Raw genomic sequence first — 17,158 nt, forward strand, 5'->3', positions numbered from 1 at the left:
ACAACATGTCTAAAATGAGCATATCCAGAAGCACCTAGTGGCTGAGGAAAAAAATCCCCCACTTTTGCATTACAAGTCCTATTTTTAGATCACTGGTATTTTAAAATAAGGTTTTCAAGAAGAGTGTTGTTTAAAAAAACAGGCAGAATTTACAGAACAAGACCAAAATGTGAAGTGCTGGTTGACTGTGGGTGAAGGAAAAGACTTTGGCACAGGTTTCTCAGCAAGCCAGCCTAGCCCAGACTCCTGGCCAGGCTCCAGCTTTGGAAGCTGTCCTCAGACTCCTCCGAGATGACTATCGGCTCCTCTTCCTGCTCAAAGCTGTTGAGCAATAAAGCTCTGAGTTGTCAAACTGATACTGCTCTTTCAAGCAGAAGTGATATGATTCAGTCATCAGAGAAATAACCCTCCCCATACTACACCTCCCAGAGCAGCTCTGGAATTAAGAACATAATAATAAATGCAATGGTTTTGTTTTGTTAAGCTTTTTGGTGAATACTGGTTTGTTATTGTGTTTACTTTTGTGATCTTTCATTAATAACGACTGACCACGTAATGCCGGAAATCTTTCACTACAAACAGGAATAAGGCTGTGCACTTCACAGCTACATTTTAGAAGCATGAGAATATTTTGAAAAATGGTTTTATTCCTTCATTGTGTCATCTCAGTAAAGCAAGAGAAGAGAGGATGTCTGAGCTCAACGGAAGCACTTAAAATCATGAGACTGGCAAAGCCAAGCTCAAATGATCCCTCCTTGTCCCATGGAAGCACTGCTCCCATAGTGCTGACATTTCTTCAGCATCCCTAAAAGTGAACCAGAATGGTCTTCAAGTACTGAAATTAACTAACTCTATCTTGCCTATCAGCCACTTGGGGTTTTTTTTTTTTTTTTTTTTTTTTTTTGTTTGTTTGTTTGTTTTTTTGTTTTGTTTTGTTTTGTTTTTTGTTTTTTGTTTTGGGATGTGTTTTTTTGGGGGTTTTGTTTTGTTTTTTTATTTAAAATCTCGGTTGGTTTGGTGTTGTTGGTGTGTTTTTGTTTGGTTGGTTTCTTGTTTGTGTGGGCTTTTTTGGGTTTTTTTTTTTTGTGTTTATTTTTCAGGAAGATCAAAACTTCACATTTAAAATGTTTTGTTTTCCACGCCAAATTCAAACTTCTGTTTACCAGCACTTGTATCTCAGCACTGACTTCTTCTGGCTGTCCTACAGATGATTCCATTTCCCCTACATAATAATTCTTCATTTGCTATAGCATTTCCAAGCATTATTCCTTTCCATGTTCTCCAAGTGATGCTCTCAGGAATGTTCAAGCAGTGTGTTTGTGAATCAAAACTAGTATTTTATGGAGGGAAAAAACCCAGGAAAGGTCAGCTTTGCCACTAGCTTTCTTAAAACTACCATATTCATACAGCCAAGATGACTGTAACAGGACATGTGGCCCTATTCTCTTTTTCTCCTCACCACTGCCTTGTAGCACCATGCCACAAGAATGAAAGCCACACTATCACATCTGCAGCAATATCAAAGTCCCCAAGAACACAGTTCCCCTGGTCCAGCAGTGCTGGAGGGAATCTGTGCTTTCAGAAAGATCTTTGAGACATACAAGCTACCATGATAATTTCATTTTCTGCAAATAAATTATAGGAGGGAGAATGGCAACTGAACTAAGCACTCCTCAAAGTTGTGCCAAGGGATGTTTAGAATTAGTATCACGAAAAGTTTCTTCTCCTGGAGGGCTGTCAAGCAGTGGAATGGGCTGCCCAGGGGAGTGGTTGAGGCACCATCCCTGGGGTTATAGATGAGACACTTACAGACATGGTTTAGTGCTGGGCTTGGCAGTGTTGGGTTAGTGGCTGGACTCAGTCTTAAAACTCTTTCCCAACTTAAATGTTTCTAGGTATCTGTTATTGAATTAAACATCTATCTCTTAAGGATCCAAGCATCCTTCAGAAATGAGACAGAGAAAAACAATAAATCATCCAAACATCTAGAACAGATAAAAAACTAGCTTTTTACACAAAGGGTTTTCTGGCTGAGGCCAAGTAGTTCTATGTAAAGAAAAGCAGATCAAAACTACCCAGTCTTTCTGATCTAAAGCACATTTCTGGGTGTATTACAACAATTTCTTCTTTGGGATACACCCATTGGGAAGTTCCAGCTTTTTGGTCATGTTGGCTGTCAAAAATGCATGGAGCTTTGTTGGTGGGAAGGGCAATATTCTGTTTCCAGCCTCAGACTCTTATTATAGCTTAGATCAAGCCCTGTAATAAAACACTTTAACAACCACCAGTTCTATCATATGCAAATACTTAAACTTCTACTGAATCCCCCAGCCTAATCGACCATCTACAGCCTTACTTACCCTGAGAACATTGCCAGAAGCACATTTGTTCCTCATCATTTCATATTCTAGGCATGGACACAATCTAAAGTTCAGTTGTGTTCATCTCATAGCAGGAAAAGAAGTGCCTTAACATAACAAGCTCAGAAGAAACAAATTTGTTGATATCATATGAAAACTGGGTTTTATAATAACAGATCCTCATGGGGTTTTTTGATAATCCCTATGAAAGCTTGGAAGGAGTGTGGATTACTACTACATGTTTGTTTAAGAACCCAGGGTATAACGCCCCCAGACCAAGCTGCCTGTGGTCCGTCCCTTTTCCCCCTTCCAATAAAAGCACGGATTCCTCCAGAGGGAAAGGGCTCTGCTGGGTGTCCAGAGGTTACACCAGGCTAGCAGGGGCTGCTGCAGCTATGCTGCTGCAAAATGCATGTCATTTCTCATTTTTGCCACAGAAGAGAGCCCATGAACAGTGACAAGGCTGCCATTAAGAGTGTGATGTCTCTGCATTACAGACCAGCTCTCTAGTCTTCCATGAAAAGGAAGATATGGAAAAAAACCCCACCAAGCGAGATCTATTGCATGAAAACAAAATGCAAAATGGCACGTAAGGAAAAATAAAACAGAAGAATGGCAGTGTCTTTCATTTATAACACCACCTTTAAACTTTATTTTAGCCTTATACTTTTTGGTAAAACAAGAAAGCTCACATGGACTCCAGGTGGAGCTGGTATGAGTGCATATTGACAGTAAGGGTTTTCTGTTAAGCCATGTCACTAACTAATGACAGACCATTGAGACCTTTTTTTAGCTGACTAGATAAGGAGGCAGCAGATGATCTTCTAACCCTGATCTGTATCCACGGTGTGGGTACACACAGCAGCCTACAAATCTGACAATTCTTAGCAGTGACTTGAGGCTGCTTCCCTGTCTCACACCCTTGACCCTTAAAACTCTTCTCCTCTAACGAGCCACTTCCTTGCCTGTGGGAGACCAGGACACCAGCCCTCCCTACCAGGCTCTCACCTCAGCACCTCAAGCTGAACAGCAGAACTGTTCTCATCCATAGCTCTTTCCCCACCAGCAATCAATCCTCCTTTCTCCTCAGCCCTCCTTTCCATACTGCTCTCACTTTTTGACTTTCAAGCTTTTTGTCTCCAACAGTCCCCCAGGATGACAGCCCCTTCCAATCTGCTGCTCCCATTTCTCCTTGCTTTATGACTGCTCTTGCATGATCAGATGTAACATCCATTAGCCTGCAGCTGGTGAGGTAACCAGACCTCCTTTTTTGTCCTTTTGGCTTCCCCTCTGCAGGTGCTTGTATCCCAGCTCAGGAATCACCTAAGAAAGTGGCCAGCATCCAGGACAAACTCTTAAATAGATGAACTGGAATATTTTGATGGGGGCAGGGAAGGGGGAACACCCCTCCCGCCCCCAAAAAAAAATTATGGAAAAAGTACACCAGCAGCCTGTAGGAGCAAAAGACAGGCATTTGCTATCTGAACGCATTTGCTGTTGGGTAAATTATGAAATAAAATGAAATAAAATTATATTTCCAATTGCTGCCTCCAAGGGAGCAGAAGGGAATCAGAGGGGAAAGCAGAGCTCTGGAGAATCAGCAGATATAGCTGCAGCTCTCAGTTCTGCTGGAGAAATCCTCTGTCAGAAGCAGTGTCTCAGGCAGGCTGCGGGCTCGGCATTACGTACCCTCGGTTCGGTGGATTCACTCTGCTCAAAACCACTCTGCCGTTTTCAGGTGAAAGTTGATGTAGTTGGAGGTTTATAATCAACCACGATCTACTTTATCCTTTCTACTTACATTCTTTTTATTATACACATCACCAAGAGACACAGAAAAACCAGAAAGAACGGTGCTAAGAACGGGAAATACAGACTTTTAATCTTGTAAATAGGCGCTAAACCTGGCTAGGGACTGCAGCGTTCCCGGCGCAGATAAGCATCGCTCCCTCGTGTGGTTAAAACTCACTATTGCTAATTTAGCGGCACTGCAGATCTTTGCATGAAAATTCATAGAAGAAAGGATTATTTGCCGGGATTTACATCTCAATGCACAGTCACATACGCGTTCATGCATGCAGAAGTATGAGTACAATAACACACCTTGCACAGAGTTCACTCTGAACAGACAATTTCACCTTGTATCTGTGTTGAAAGGCTAAAAAAAGCATCTCCCTCAAAAGGCTGATAAAAACAGCAAAGAAAACTGGGATCTGATATGGAGAAATCTACAGCTCCTCACAAAAGAGGCTGTAAGGAATAGAGTTTTTCATATGCAAACACTGATTGAATTGTTGCCCTCTAGATAACCAATAGTTAAACCCACAGAGTAGCTTGAAAATTGAAGATGTGAAACTACTGGATCCCTACACAGGATTAACACACACCCTTGAATATCTTCTCAGACTGTGCAGAATCCTATATAAGACTTTCTGTGAGCATTCAGAGAGTCCACAGATCTCATCAATTTACCTGTTAATTCAGACCCGAATGGCATTTATGAGTTCAACACATAGTGTAATGACAGGGTTCCTGTTCCTTATTGCATGTAAGTAGACAAGAGATGTGTTATTAATGCCGTTCAACAGAGCTGTACCAAGGCACCCTAATGCCTCAGAGCCCCCTCCTTTGTCCTGGTTTCCAGCTTCATAGCACAACAGAGGATGCCTCTCATTTTATCCCAATGCAGTGGACCCTTCTTACACAGTTTAGCACAGTAAGCTTGCATAAAGAGATCCTCATAGAAGCTTGCATAAACAGATCCTTATAGAAAAAAAAACCCCATAAAGTCCAGTACTACTTCCAGCCAAGCTGCAATTTAATCAAGAGAACAATGAATAATTTTCTGTGCTTTCATTGCTAACAAATCACAATTTGTTTAAAAAGCCAACTATATTAGCAGGTTTATATAAAATATCATTTTGCAATAAATTCCTCCCCAAAAATGCTGGAGAGTGAAAATGGGAATAAGAGATTGATATTGTTGAAATTTGTGTTCTCTTAACTCAATACCAAGGTATTTGAATAAGAAAGCATTGCACAGTATGAGCAAATATGCTTACTTAGGAGTAACAGCCAACTCAGGTATTTCCAGCTGATATCGGGAAACGTTCAAATTTATCTAAAATACATAGCTACTGTTATGTGTTGCAAAGAATGGCTGGAGATCAAGAATTTAAATACCTTGAACACAGGACATACAATGTCATTTAATCCCAGTAAATAGAAAAGGAAATGTGCTCTCTGAGAATTTTCCACCCCACCTTCTTATTCAAAATATTTGTTGCATTGAAGGTGCAAATGTCCTTGAAAGACAAAAATAAAGAGAGCATAAAGGTGATATTTTAGGAACAAACTGAATCTACATATGTCCGTGCTTTCCAGGAACTTGCAGCTGCTATTTCTCCCTCCGTAGTGACTGTGGCTGGTCTCTGCCTTAGAAGAAAACTAGACCCATCCCTGCAGGAGTTTCCCTTCAAGCAGCCTCCCCACCCTCCCCCATCCTTAAGGAACCATAATTCAAGCTTAAACACTTTGGAAAGAAATTCATTTTCCTACAGCATAGGAAGACTGATGCACAAACATTAGAGCAATCTAATTTTAGATCATTCAGACAATACGCTGGATCCTTATGCGCATTTATTTAAGGCTATTTATAGTGCTCCAGACGCTGCTGGAAGTATAGTCATCCATTGTGCAGCTATTCTGCAGTGCTCCAGTTTGGGAGGGAGGAAGGGAGGGAGGGGTGGAGGATGCAATCAAGAGTCTGATTGTTCTGGGGCAACACAGGTATAGAGGTGTTGGATGAAATGTTCATTTGCAGGCTGAATGGAGATCAAAAGTTCTGGCCGCTTAGCAGCACTGCTGCTGCCAAGAGCTGTAGGGGCACTGGAGAACTTGGAAGTCCCAAACTGCACCAAATTACAGGCCCAGAGACAAGTGCTGCTCACAGCTGCAGGCATAGAAAAGGGACTGCGTGCCAGAGCGGGGGGAAAAAGCCTCAAAAAAATTTACTCCTCTGGGGACATTTTCGGAGTAGAATAAATGACTATACTGTACCTCAGAGCCTGAGTGTTGGAGTCAGCATCTCCCTCAAAGGCATGTGACTTCCAGAACAAAGTTCTTTTTGCTGTAGGCACTTGCAAGTTCATCTGGCACTCCACAGCCTCTATGTCTTGGGTATTAGAACACTTCTCAAATCCCAACCTTCCTCAGTTCTTCTTTTTAGGTCATCTTTAAAAAAAAGAACAAAATCAAGAAAACCAATGTATCTTCTAGGTTCAGATGAATTTTAGCAACGCATTAAGACAACATTTCCAATGCACACATCCAGTGGTTGAACTGTAATTCATGCTCCATGGTGTCACAAAAGCCTTTGGACCATCAGCTCCTTGGATCAGAACATCCTTCTTCTCCAGTTTGCCTTGTCTGATACACAGATCATCTTTTTTCACATCTAGATGCAAGTCCTAGGGCCTCTAGCTATTCTAGAGCAGATGTGCTATTTTAACTCAGAGTGCCATTCAGATATCCAGGTCAAAGGACTCCCACTTGAGCACTACAATCCAAAGCACTACAGCGCAACATCTTGTTTTCATCATGGTGTGTCTTGAGTAGCAAAATCTGCTTTTGAAATTATTGGTGATTTTTGACAACCTTCCCCATGGATCTGGCAGTACAGAACCCAAGGTCTTACTCTTTTCCTATAGAGCAGCCACTGCAAGGCACAGCAGATAAAGCACATTTGTAGGTCACAGATCCTTAAGTCAGTGTCCTAGTATCTATGTGAGCTAAATATGATCCACTATTTAAAAAGAAGCAGGTTGTAAGTTTAAAATCACTATTCCAAGGCTCATAAAAAGACTGAGATCTTTGCTCTCCAATCTAAATCTGCTGTTGGAAGTATTAGCCAGCTGCTCTTGGTGTGATCAAACTGTACTGCTTGGGACTCCAAAAGATAGTTCCTCACTTGAAGAAAACAACTTTGCAGTTTATGAAATTGCCATGGACAACAAGTGACTAGTAAAATGGGAAAAGGACAAAACGAACCAGTATAATAACATAGCTCTGTCTTGAAGATTTTTCTTTCTAAAAATTATGTTTTGTAGATTAGTTATGACCCTTTAAGAACTAGCTGATCTCCAAAGAAATCCAAGCTACTCCCAGCAATGAAGGTGGGCCAGCAGTGCTTTTGCCAAAAGGGGTTAATTGGTTATGCTGCCTTCTTCCAAGACCTCATGTTGAAACATCCAGTGCTTGCTACTGAAATATTGCAGAACTAAGGTATTAAAGCCAGCTTCACTTGCAAACAAATGGTACTGTCAAAGAGAATTTTCCCAAATCATATGAAAAATGTTTTGATAGAATCAACCAGAGCAATAACAGAGAACAACCACTATGCAGGCTCTACACTACAAACAAAGCCGACAGGCCACCAGAGTGAGCATGGCTGAGGAAGACCAGGCTGCATTCAAAATAAAGTCTTTCACTTCTGTGTTAGCAAGTCACTGTTTATTTTCCTTGTGAGGAACTATTGTTTCCCTAATCAATTGATATCCCAGCATTCCAGGAATGTAGTCATGCAGCTCAACTGACACCTAAACACCTGCAGCTAAGATTGATGCCATCCAGAGGGACCTGGACAAGTTGGAGAAGAGGGCCCACCGGAGTCTAACAAGAGGTTTAACAAGACCAAATGCAAAGTGCAGCACATGGGTGGGGGCAACAGCTGATCTCAATACAGATCAAGAGCAGTCTTGCTGAGGAGGACTTTTAGGTGCTGGGGGATGAGAGGCTGGACATGATCCAGCAATGTGCACTTGAAGCCCAGAAAGCCAAAAATGTCCTGGGCTGCATGCAAAGCAGCATGGCCAGCAGGCTGAGAGAGGGGGTCCTGCCCCTCTACTCTGCTCTGGTGAGACCCCACCTGCAGTGCCACATCCAGCTCTGGGGGCCTCAGCACAGACAGGATATCAGCCTGTTGCAGTGAGTCCAGAGGAGGCCACCAAGATGATTAGAGGGAATCCCTAAAGGGGAAAGGCTGAGAGAACTGGGATTGTTCAGCCTGGAAAACAGACAGCTTAGGGGTGACCTAACTGGGGCCTTCATTACCTGCAGGGAGCCTATAAGAAAGCTGGAGAGGGATTTTTAACAAGGGCATGTGGTGATAGGACAAGTAAAGATGGATTCAAACTGAAAGACAGTAGGTTTAGATTAGATATTCAAAAGAAATTCTTTACTGTGAGGCGCCAGGACAAGCTGCCCAGAGAAGCTGTGAATGCCCCATCTCCAGAGGTGTTTGAGAGTAGGCTAGATGGGGCTCTAGGCTAGATGGGACTCTAAGCAGCCTGGTCTAGTAGAAGGTGTCTCTGCCCATGACATGGGGGATGGATCTTTAAGGTCCCCTCCAGCCCAAACCATACTATGATGCGAGATATGTATCAGTAAAAGGTGGTTAAAGATAGAAAAAATTTAAATCTAGGAGTGTACGAACAGTCCCAATAAACTTAACATATAAGGTCAAAAATTAAGCATTTAGGTGAACCAGAGAAGGTACATAAAAACACAGATAATCACATGTCCAGAACAATTTCTGCACAAGAAAATACTAAACAGAGAGGGAACCCTTAGGCTTGAAAAAGAGAGGTCTATAAAATCAAGCATAATATGAGAGTGATGAAGAGGGAATGATTATTCACTATTTGAGACTCACACAAGGAAATCATCAGGTTTAAAGCACAAGCCACAGGAAATATTTTTTCCAAACAAGGCATAGTTAAATTGTGTAACTTATTGAGTATTGCGGATGCCAAGTATTTAAATGGGTTCAAGAGGGATTATACAAATGCATGTAGAATACTTCTATTGGTGACTATAAAAAATTAAAAGGAAAAAAAAAAGCCTACAGTTTTGATGTACCAGATGCTTCAGAAGCCTGTGAAGTGATAACTGCCAGAAACTGGGGGGATGAAACATGAGGACATTTCTCACAGTTATGCATCCCTTCCCTAAAGGGCCATGAGTGCCAGACACTGGAGCACGTTGTCTTCTGGGTTTGTCCAGGATAGCAGCTCTTTGCAGAGAAGCCTTACAGCTGTGGAGACAAGGAGTCTGCCAGGCTTCCCTGTAAGAGGAACCTCCAGGGTTAATCCAGAGTTTCTCTGGCCTTCACTGCAGCTCATTCTCATGACTTCACCGACTTGTGGGGCGTAGAAGGGGAAGAGGGAAGAGTGAGAGAGCAGAAGGAGAGTGTCAAGACAACTAGGGCACCATTTGTGTTGCCTCTAGAAACTATACCATTTCCTCTACCTTCTAAAAAATTTTCCTCCAGAAAGCTTCTGAGAGTTTTCTTGACAACACAGACAGTTTACAATGTCTGAATGTTTTTTTATGGCATGCAATGAACAAAATTTAAATACCAGTGCCAAGAATTAGAATGATTTACATCATTCTCTCCAGGGTGGGGCATACTCTATTCTCTACTCAGAGGCTCCTAATGTTCCCCATGCTGCTAAGCTGTGTTTGTCACCATAAATTAGAAGGCTTCCATTTAAAAATCTTTGAAGCTTTTGCAGCAGAGCAGGTTTGGTGGTGGGGAACAGGGGGTATGTATTCAAGTTCCTGAGGGAATCAACTGCTTGCAGCAGAGTCTCAGCTCCAGGCTGCTGCTGCATTCCTGCAGGTCTCAGTGCAGCCATTCATCTCCAAAGCGATAGCCAGAGCAAGAGGAGAATGTTTGATATTGTACCTTCTCAGTGTGAGCATTGCAAGTCTTTGGACCTGTTTTCACCTGCATTTCCAGAGATGTGGAGCCATACAAACTGAGGTTTCACACACTGTGTGGCTCTGCCAAGCCAATGATTGGGCCAGTCAGATGCTCAACCCATCGCCATCAGTTTAATGAATTACAAAACAAAGCACATTCATAGATCATAACATGATTCAGATACTTTGCCATTTTTTAACAGGGCTACCCAAATCCAGATGTTCAGGAAAATTTTGCCCAGACTCCACAACAGTCCCAGGAAATTCCTGAAGGAGAGCCATAGTTCTTATTATTTTTCCAGAGATAGATTTCCCTGTGCTGCTTTCCAGCAGCAAAAGAGCAATCCTATCAGGACCCAGAACAGCTAAGAACAGCTAGAACCAATCCATGATTTTTTTTTTTCCTGGGCAGAGTAAAGCAAAATTACCCCAAAGACAACTATAAAAATTAGTGGACTACAACACTGTTTTCCAGTGTCATACCAAAACACTTTTTTTTCTATATATAACAGGGAATGTGTTAAAGAACAAAAAACTTCCTTATTACTGTAAAAAAATTCTGTAGGCTGCAACTTTTAACTTGTATTTTCTGAGAAGTTGTTTTAACTATTGCAGGCTAAGTCTTCATACAGCTCCTGTAGCATCTAAAGGGAGATGTCCAAAAGCAAAACTCCCACTGAACAAGCATCTCCCATTGGCAGACAAAAGCTGAAATTTCAGTGCAGGAAACAATTTCATAAGCCTTTCTAACAAATAACTTCATTTTGAAAGCACTAAAAATTGATGGAAATAGAGAGAGCAGGTTTTCTGTATTTTCTCCCACCCCAAGTATTCAGCAAAGAAAGCAGCATCTGCCACAGCATAGTGTACTTGCCTACAAAACTGATCTCAGCAGAGGCAATCTGAGACTTACTTTGCACTCTCAAGGCTGCTTTTCATCTAAGGTGTTGCTCTTTTGGGCTAAGATGAAAGCTTTAATACTGAATGTCTACATTCTGTTCTCAGCCAGAAGTGAGGAAGTAGATTCTAGCCAAATTAGGACACCTTCCAAGCCCTGCACAATATAACCCAGGTTTTATTTCTATGTCAAAACTACAAGGAGATCGGTTTAATTCAATGCTCTGTTTTCTGAGTTACAGCACAAATGCTTCTTAAAAGACAACAAGTAATTTTCGCTGAAAGTGCAGCAAAAAAAGTGGCCTTTGGAAATGTTCTTGCTGGCTACCAGTCACCCCCAGTCACACGCAGCTGTCGCAGACTTTGGTGGCCTCTAGTGGCTGCTTCGTCCACATCCCAAACTCGTCACATGATTTGACTCCTAAGATTCCATCTGCTCCACCTCCCATCCGTATTTGCTGGATCACTCCAAACCTGGCATCAGAGCGAGATGATGATATCGAGAGGTGCAGTAAAGATAAAGTAGCAGTTGTTACAATCATAGATGCCATGTACTCATCAAGACCTGTCCTCAACACTTACAGTAGCTTTCCTGTCACCTGCCAGGTATAAACAGGGGCAAGGAGCTCTGGTTCTTTTAATTATGTGCTTTCCATTGATTTTCTGACACAATTTCTTTTTAAGCCACAGTTTAAGCTATAATGTCTAACAACAAAGTCAAGAGCAAGACGTGTCTTCATGAAAGACTAATGTTCACTTAACAGTCTTTCAATTAGTTTGAGGATTAAAAAGTTACAAATTCAGGTTTTTAAGAATGAAATATTTAGGTGGTTCAACAGTTCTTCAAAAGCAACAATCTGATGTGTCTCGAACTGAAGTGAATACAGAGCTCATGGGATCTGTAAACATCCCCTCTACAATGCACCAAATCAAACCTAATGAAAAGGAATATTCATGGTAAAAGTTTTCTAAAAGCAGTCTAACTTTCCCTAAATTGGGTACAGTTCTCAGGTCCCACCACATTGCCAAATCACCAACAGAGCAGTGTGGAGGCTCCAATTCAGACTGGATGAAATTTTGCTCTTCTGCATCAGGGAAACTGAAGCCTACAAAGGCTTTAAAAGTTGTTCAGCTGAAAGGAGTGGACACACCAGAACAGCAAGTTCCAGGCAGCACCAGACACTGCCCAGCACAGCTCCTGGTGTTCTCCAAGTTCATGGTTACTCTCTCAAGCTGGAAAGTTCTACTCAAAGGACACAAAATGCTGCACAAACATTACAGCAAGCAAGCCCCTCCTTCCCAAGAGGGAGGGCCAATGCAGTTTCTCAAGCTGACAAAAGGTTTGAAAGTCAGTCGTGATAATTTTGTGCAAGTCCCAACTCCAGCCCAAGTTACAAGCCATTCCTCTTTAGCCTAAGCAGATTTCTTGTCTCTGGGGCTCAATGGTTCAAGTGAATATCCCCAAACAAAACACCATATTTGCCTTTGGGCAGCATCTCCCTGATGCTGCTGCACTGTAAGCAAGGCCAGAAGCAATTGACACGCTTCCATTTTTGTAACAGACTATTCAAGCACAGTTTTAATTCGATACTCTTTATTATGATATCCAGGAAAACAATAACAAGGTGATTGCTTATTACAGCTTCCAGGGACTGGGGCTCCAGACCTCCTTGTCCTGGGTACACACACGCGCAGGCACACACACGCACGAAAGACAACCCTTGCCACAAGAACTTACAATCTACATAAACAAAACAAAGATAATGATTAATCGAGAAACAAAGAGGAGGAATCACCTGCGTGAGAACATGAGTTAAGTTTTGGCTTGGTTTCTAGTCCGGAGTTCAAGAGCTGAAATTCCTACCCTGTTACAGTACTCTTGTTACCATGGGCTGAATACTTATCTGTTGATTACAATGCAAGATACAGTCTTCAACATTTAAAAACAAATATAAGGAGACAAAAAGCTCTAGACCATAATTTTTCACGTGGTATACAGCAAAACTACAGTCTAGAGATTCAGAAATCTTGGGTGCCCGGTTTCCTAAATGAGAAAGGCAGTGAGAGTGAACTGCAATAAACAAAGCAAAACCATCCAGGAATATCAACTTCTGTTAAACCAGACTGACTAACATATTATTTTTTCAATTCACTATATCAAATTTCCCAATGCTCTTGTGTGTGGCATGAAGAAGTAACAACTGTGTTGTGCTGAACGATAATGCCTGACCTTTAATGTTAATCACAATAAACACAGACAAAGAATGAATACTGAAACACTATTGAATTATAAAGCTACACTTTAGCTGCTCTGATTCTGCAAAAAGTTTCAAACACAAAGAGAAGAAAAAGGAGTTGTCATTTCTGGCACTCACATCATAGACTTGCCATCCTTGAGCTGGATAAAACTAAAGTATCTGCAGAAACCTAAAATAAAAGTGACAGGACACATAGAAAGAGATCAAGAGCAAGTGCATTGGATTCAAAACTAGGCCGTATGCTTTTTTTTTTAACCAGAAATAAAAGTTGTCGCCTTTTGAATTGGCAACATCAAAAGAGCTTCTCTAAAAGGCAGAAAGCAGTCAGCCTACTGCTGCTGCAGCCCAGCACTCCTCACACATTGCTCACCAAAGGGAATGGACAGGGGCAGATGCCAACAGCAGTCCCATTTCACTCACAACAGCACTTGCTATGTGGATGTGAGCTATATCCAAGTTGTATTGCAATTTATTCTTCCTAGAGTTTCAGTTCCCATTAAGGAGGTTCTGATGACACTCAACATATTGATGTGCATGTTTCTTTTGCACGTCTGATCCAGAAACACTCCAGCACTGGTCCTATTTTAGCTCTGAAGAGCACACAAAATTCCTTATTGTGTACAGATTTAGGGTTATCAGATCCAAAACTGAGCAGTTCAGGGAGCAGTGTGAAGAAGGGGCACTCACCAGACATCCACCACAACAACTTACAGTATATAAAACAACCCCACCGACAAACCTACAAGCATGGGCTAATCCAGTGCTCTAAAGATAATCCACAGCTCGCAATGTAAGAAATTCAAATATGATGAACAGATGATAACTGACGTCAGTCCTTTGAAGTCTTTTTCTTTTTAAAGGATTTTCTAAATATTCCCCAAGCTTTCATTTTGTAGGACATTCTTATACCCTGCACCAGAAATAACCTAAATATTTGCATAACAAGATTCAGGCATTAAACCACAGCCCCCCCTCCAGATGCCATCTCTGTATGCAGGCTCCCACTGGCCTGTAAATGTTACAAACATCACCACTGTCTCTACTTTGTGTTCAAGTCCCTTCAATACTGACATTTTCCAGACAGAACAATTAGGACAGCGATGATCACCACTGCACAGGGAGCCTATTGAAACTGCCAATCTCCAAAATTTACAACACAGGCCCAAAGGGCTGAGTCACAAATGGAACCAAACCCAAGTATGACCTAGGAATCAGCTGGTGAACTTCCTGAAAACAGGAAAACAAACCAAGAGAAAACCAAACAATCCTCCCCTCCATGTACCAAGGCTTGCATACAGTGCAATTCTTGTGAAGCTCTCTGGAATACCTCCTGCAGTACATAAAGGATTGATGTAGGAACTAAAAAATCTCACACCAAAAAAGAAAAAAACCCCCATAATTTCCTGGCTGTTAAGGAAAGTAATGTTGTTTGTTTGATCCAGGACAATCCACAATTTCAAAATCCCTATTTCTCCTCTGCTAATGTCCTCTTGCACTGCTTGGAAACCCTGATGACAGATAAAAGGTATCTCAGTACAGTAAACCACAATGAGTAGCTCCCCTTCCCCCACAAGATATGAAAAAAATCCATTAATACCTAATGGATTTGGCATGTAGGAACTACCAGAGAGACCAGGTCCCTTCTGGTTCGGGTGACTGAAAGCCTTTAAAGATCTCCCACAGTGTAATCTAGTGTAATTTTTAAGCAACATGCTGTTGAAAGGGACAGATGCCTTAGAACATTGATTGATCCTTACCCTGCAACTCTTCTTCTTGCTTATACATAATTACTTGTAAAACTCTGGGGTTACTATCAGGCAACTAACCCAATGGGAAAAACCCAAACATGCTTGTTTTCATATCAAGTTTTGCCCCAACAATATCAACTCAGGCGCAGTCAGTCAGAAATCTGCAAAGAACAAAGGACTGCAGATGTGTATTGACCCTTTTTACAGAAGTCCAATTACCTATACCCAAGGACCACACTGCTTTTTATGATTCTGGGTACTATAACTCCATAAACACAACCACAATTTTCAAAGAAAGAGTATTTAGAAAAAATACCAAATGCTTACCAATACCTGCTGATTTTCTAAATGCATCATCCCAATATACATAATTTACCTTCAGCATAACCTAAACTTAGAAGAAATAGCCTATGCATTTTCTCTGCTCAGCAAATTCCTTCACTATTCCTAAGTTTGGGCATGGGATCACCAGAAAAACAGTATTTCCAAAGAATATTTTCACATTCATGAATGATTCACACAGGAGAAATCAGTCTTTGCAACCAGTCAAAGAGAAAGTGCCCAGATGAAAACTAAAACTCTGAAAATTAATTTCAGCTGCTCTGCATTCCTTGTTTGTACTTTGAAATTAAATATAACTACTTTAAAAGTAAAATGATGGTTTTGAGAGAATATTCTGGCACATAAAAAAACACACATTTGGGGCTCAAAAAAAGGCTTGAAATCATCTGTTGTTAAATCTTGAAAAGTTTTGATAAGAAGGGGCAAAGAGAAAGAGGTTTTAGAAAAAAAAACCAAACCAAACAAACGCTATCCACTGTCTGTGTAATTATTCAATTCAAATCCATCTAAATGGACAAAGCTTTCTCTTTGCGGGACCTGGTAATTGATGAGGATAAATTAACTACTGCCTATTTTATTTGGCGTAGGATATAATAATGAACTCCTCAGTCATTTCCATTTCTAATTTTCTTGACGCCATAATAAAGAAAACATGATTAGACAACTAATATTCTTCCATCTTACTGAAACTCTGATTACAGCAAAGAGCCAAAACTGCAATAACATTTGAAAATCAATTTTAAGCCAAACAATACTCTAATGCTAAAACAAGTAATATCAAATTAGAAGTCTCAATATCTTCTAAGTTTGAGAGTTTCTATCCCAAGGCAGATAATTAAACAATACTGGTCTTGCCTCATCAAACATGATAAATATGTATTTTTAGTTATGAGAGAAGAGACAGAAAATAGTGGCTTCCAATACTCTAACCAATTTCTGGAACACCTGTTGTTACTTTCTATTACTTGGCAGATACCAACAACTCCTATAAGGCAATGATGAATATTAAGCCATTGTGGAAACAAAAGTGCTTTTGTAAATGTCCAAAGGACAAGAATGTCCATCCATAAGGCCAAAAGGAGACAAAAAGCAACGTCAGTATTAACAGTCAAGAATACTTCTGAAGTTTTTGGAAATTAACCTGAAGTTTACATTTCAAGACGACTGTGTCAAAGAATGAGGTTAACAAGAAATAGTTTGCCTTAGGGAAACAACTATTACAACCCTCAGACTCCTATAAGTCTTGAAGATCTCAAGAAGTACCTTAAATGACTGCTTCATAATTTGTTCCTCCACCCTTTATGATTCTTTCAGCCCCAGTGCAACCAGATATCACAAGCAAACTGATTTAGAGTCCAAGCACCAGACTAGACACTTAAAATTTACCCCCTTTGGCTTAAGGTACAATTTGAGAGCAAGGCACACAGAATCTTTGAAGGTTCTCCTGGGAACATCAGACACAAAACATGATTTTGAACAAGTATATAATGTACACGAGTCTCAAAATTTCCGAGTTCCAGTTTTCCAGTTTTGTTGTCAGGTTGGACAGATTCACAGTTCTACCTGGGATGTCCCAGCACATGGGATCCCTACTTCTGCTGAAGCAGACTGGGCATACTGGAGGGCACCCTGCCCCAGAGCTCTCAAGCTAAGCAAGTATAAGTCTGCCAAGTCCACTTCAGGAGCTGTGAACCAAATACTTGGGAATTGTGTCTGTAATCAGCTGAAACATGCAATAAATTATACTGTAATAACTCTAAACAGCACTAAACAACTGAAGAATGGATAG

Source organism: Melospiza melodia, chromosome 1, assembly GCF_035770615.1.
Source record: "Melospiza melodia melodia isolate bMelMel2 chromosome 1, bMelMel2.pri, whole genome shotgun sequence".
NCBI lineage: Eukaryota > Metazoa > Chordata > Aves > Passeriformes > Passerellidae > Melospiza > Melospiza melodia.